We start from the raw sequence: 4,504 nt of genomic DNA, 5'->3' as shown, positions 1-4,504 counted from the left end.
GGCTGATTTCACTTGGCATGACGTTTTCCAGGTTTGTCCATGCTGTAGCAGGTGTCAACATTTCCTTCCTTCTCGGGCCGAATACTCTGCCATTGCACGTATGTGCCGTGTTTCGTTTAGCCGTTCATCCGTTGACGGGCCCTATGTTGTTTTCACCTTTTAGCTATCGTGAATGATGTTGCTGTGAATGCTGGTGTGCAAGTATTTGAGCATATAATTTTTTTGAGTATATAATTAGAAGAGGAGTTGCTGGGCCATATGGTCATTCTATGCTTACTTTTTTGAGGAACCACCAAGCTGTTTTCCACAGCGACCGCACCATTTTCCTTCTCATCAGCAGTTCTTCTTAATTTTTGCACACTAGCCAGCCTGGTGTGTGTGGAGTGGTACCTCATGATTTGGACTCGCGTGTTTCTCTAACGACTAATGACATTGAGCATCTTTTCATGTACCTATTGGCTGTTTGTATATCTTCTTTGGAGAAATATATATAAAAAAATCCTTTGGCCATTTTTGAATTCAGCTTAGTTTTTGTTTAGTTGTAGAATAAACCTATACTTTTAAAACCTAAATCACAACAATGTTTAGAATTTTATCCAAAGGATACAAAAATACTGATTTGAAGCACTATCGACAATAGCCAGATTATGGAAAGAGCCCAAATGCCCATCGACTGATGAATGGATAAAGAAAATGTGGTATATGGAATACTAGTTGGTGATGGAAAAGAATGAAATCGTGCCTTTTGCAAAAATGAGGGTGGAACTAGAGGGTATTGTGCTAAGTGAAATCAGTCAGTCAGAGAAAGACACATATCACATGACTTCACTCATGTATGGAATTTGAGGAACACAACAGATGCACATAGGGGAAGGGAAGGAAAAAAAAGATAAAAACTAAGAGGGAGGCAAACCATGAGAGACTCTTACATACAGAGGACAAACTGAGGGTCGCTGGAGGGGAGGCGGGTGGGGGGATGGGCTAAATGGGCGATGGGCATCAAGGAGGGCGCTTGTGGGGATGAGCACTGGGTGTCGTACGTAAGTGATGAATCACTGGGTTCTACTCCAGAAGCCAAGAGTACACTGTATGTTACCTAACTTGAATTTCAATTAAAAGAATACAATTTGAACTAACAAAAGACTTTATTGAGGAACAGTGTTTCGTCACTGTAGTTATTTAGAAATGCCTGGGGTGTGGGGATAGTTAGAAGACCAGCCTTTACTTGGTTTTACAGTTGTATTAAAACTCTGCAAAGATCTTCCTTATCACCTGTCCTGGGAGTGGAATTCTCCCACCACCCCACCCCCAGTTTCTTAGCAAGGAAGGAACCTAATCAGTATTGGATTAGGTTCCCTCCCACCATTATTTCAGTCCTCGGGGGCGCCGACGGTGACTTTCCGTAAGGTGAGCATTTTGTGACTTCTGAGCACCTTTAGCTTACAGCGTATGGTGGTGGGGTGCAGAGAGCCCCACGATACGGTAGGTGGCCAGGAAGTCATTGCTTTGCCTTTTGGGGGGAAAGTATCATAGTCACAGTCACCTTCCGCATGTCAAACCCTCCTCCCATCTGGGTTGTGGTAATCTAGACCCTAATGTTGCTCCTCACCCCCAAACAAATGTAGTAACCTCACATCCTTTTATTCTTTGTCCTGGAGATAAAGTGTTAAGCAGGGGTCTTTATCTTCAGTGCTCAGTTCTAACCTGGTCCTTATCCCTAATGTCTGGCCAACTGTGGACCTGACGGTCTAGTCCCCCACTATCCAGGGACCCCACATCCCTCCCTTCTCACACGGAGAATTCACAGAGACACACAAAATACCATCTTTTCACAGCTTGATTTTTATTTTAATTATAGCCATCAGTTTACCCTGCTCGTAGAAGACTCAGCCTCTGTGTGGTTGGCCATTTCCCAGAAACCAGGCCTCTGGAGACTCAACAGATGTTTCTAAGGTCTTGGCCTTTTTTGTTCAGCTGCTGGTCGCACAAGTTATGTGAAGTGGTGGGTTTCTCTGGGGTCTCTTGTTCTGGGACCTTTGGTCTTATCTCTTATTTTGATTCCTTCTCTTACTTTGATGCCATTTCTATTCATCCTATGGTAACAGATTAATATTGTTGGCTTTATGCTCTTTTAAGCTTTTTTGAATGAGTGGTAGATGTTTGAGATTGCTTTTCTCAGGTTCCCTTGAAAGGGCCTTTTGATCTTGCCTGGAAGGGCAAGAGAGTCAGCCCAGGGCACTACTTTGGAGAAAGAGGATAGGACTAACTGGGAAGCGGGACATCGTGAAGAAGGATGTGGACCAATCAGGGGTCTTGTGCCAGGCAAGGAGAAGGTAAAGGATTTGGGAGACAAAGTCAATAGGGGAAGAAGAAGAGCTTGCTTCAAGTCATGTCACCTTGATATCATCTCTGGACCTCGGTTGACAGAGGGTCTTTCTCGTCTTCCTCCCTTTGGTCTTTGGAGTTTACTGTACTATAATTATTCTAGAATTCTAAGGTTTCCTGGTTGCCTTAGCCATGAAGAAACCAAGAACTGGCCTAACTCAGAGCCTCTGACCTCCCTATTTTTACCCTCCCCAGGACAACGAAGAGCCACATTCTTCAGTTTGATTGATCAGCTAAGCACTACCCAAGCCAATGGTAGCTTGGGGGCCTCAGGCATCACAGGGAACCACTTTGGACATCAACATAGAGTGGTGGATGCTGGGGAGGCCATGATATGGCTTTGAAATCACAAAGTGCCACTCTTCACACCCCTGTGGGGGTGATTCTGGGGAAGCTAAGGTTCTCTGGTTGGACAAAAGGGGCTTTCTTTAAGTCTTGAAAGAGCATTCTCACACCGACCTGATAACTTTCCTCATAACTCCACATTCAATTCTGGAGGCTCACAGGGCAAAGAGAGGGTATTTTCTCCAAGTCCTTCCCCATGGCCACCCCATTCCATGATTCATTCTGTTCTCTCTCACCCTTCACCATTACCTACCATTTTCTATATCTTACCTAAAATCTCCCCAGGCGAATGTGGCCATTTTTAAGTCTTTTTTTGTCTTGAGAGAAAGAGAGAGAGAGAGAGAGAGAGAGAGAGAGAGATGGCATGAGCAGGGGAGGGAGAGATGGCATGAGCAGGGGAGGGGCAGTGGGAGAGGGAGAGTCCTAAGCAGGCTCCATACCCAGCACAAACCTGAATGGGGCTCAATCCCAACTGTGAGATCATGACCTGAGCCAAAATCAAGAGCCGGACACTCAACCTACTGAGTCACCCACGTGCCCCAGTTTTAGGTCTTGACGGAGATGTGGATCATCCTACTCCTCTCCTATTAGAACGGATACAATTAAAACGACAATTACAAGGGTTGGTGAAGAGGCAGAGCAACTGGAAATTTCTTCCAAGGTTGAACAACTTTTGGTCCTTATGGTCTAGCCATTGCACTCTTTTTAAAACATGTTTGATCTTATTTATTTGTTACTCTTAGAAAATCTCATTTTTGACTCAACTCAGACGTAGCGGTAGAAGTTCTCAGAGAGGACAGCGTCCGTCTCTTGGGAACTTATTCCTGGCATTCTTCTTTGGCCTCCTTCATTCTCTTAGCCAAAAGTCTAGCACATTCTGCAGCCTCTCCCTATTTTTCTTAGTACGCCGTTTCTTCAGAGTGACACGTGAAAGTTTGTGTTGGAGGGTACGTGGAGTAACAAGACGCCGAATCTTGGGCACTTTGGTTCTAGGTTTCTTCCCTTTGCTTAGGGGCTTTCTCACAACATACTGGTGGACATCATCTTCTTTACAGAGATTGAAAGGTGTGCATATTCTGCTAGCCTTTTTGGGCCCCAGGCGATGAGGCACAGGGGCATTGGTGCGTCCAGGAATATCCTTCTCCCCATTGTTTTCACAATGACCAAGTTGACAACACTGAGACTGGCATCCACAGTGCAACCCCACACAGATTTGCACTTTCTTTCTCCAGTCCTCCTTGGCCTAGGGCAGGAATGCCCCTTACTCGGAAGCATGTGGACACGGCCATGGGTCAAGACACTCTGTTTCACGGGAAGCCTTGTTTGTCATTGCCACCACGAATTCAGACCACATGACTCTTCCACTCTTCACCCAGAACATCAACAGCAACTTCTGTGGCCATATGCTTCTCAAAAACGGTATGAAGTTGTGTTCATTGTCCACTTCAATGAGTTTCTGGCAGCCGATAGCTGGGAAAGAGATGTTCAACTTCATCCTGAGGCAGCCTACTGCCTTTGAGGTGCCACAGAAAAGAGCCAGCCGTTGCACTCTTTAATTCTTTACTCAAGGACAACGAAAATAGGTCTATACAAAGCTTTGCAGGAATGTTCATAGTAGCTTTGGTTATTTGTAATAACCCAAATGGGAAACAAAGCGAGTGCAAGTGTCCATCCATGGGTGTGTGGGGAACAAGGTACAGCCATATAGTGGAATGCTATTCAGTAAGACAAAGTAATGAAACCTGATGCCTGCAGCAACATTGATGAATCTCAG

General features: G+C 45.1%; 1 pseudogene; it reads right to left on the bottom strand.

Annotated features, from left to right (window-relative positions):
• Positions 1-3,479: 3,479 nt before the first annotated feature.
• LOC145714542 (small ribosomal subunit protein eS6 pseudogene) lies at positions 3,480-4,225 on the bottom strand (annotated as a pseudogene).
• Between the last annotated feature and the right edge of the window lie 279 nt (positions 4,226-4,504).

Source organism: Panthera onca, chromosome X (genome assembly GCF_046562875.1).
Source record: "Panthera onca isolate mPanOnc1 chromosome X, mPanOnc1 haplotype 2, whole genome shotgun sequence".
Classification (NCBI taxonomy): Eukaryota; Metazoa; Chordata; class Mammalia; order Carnivora; family Felidae; genus Panthera; species Panthera onca.
This window is presented reverse-complemented; position numbering and strand designations above follow the sequence as displayed.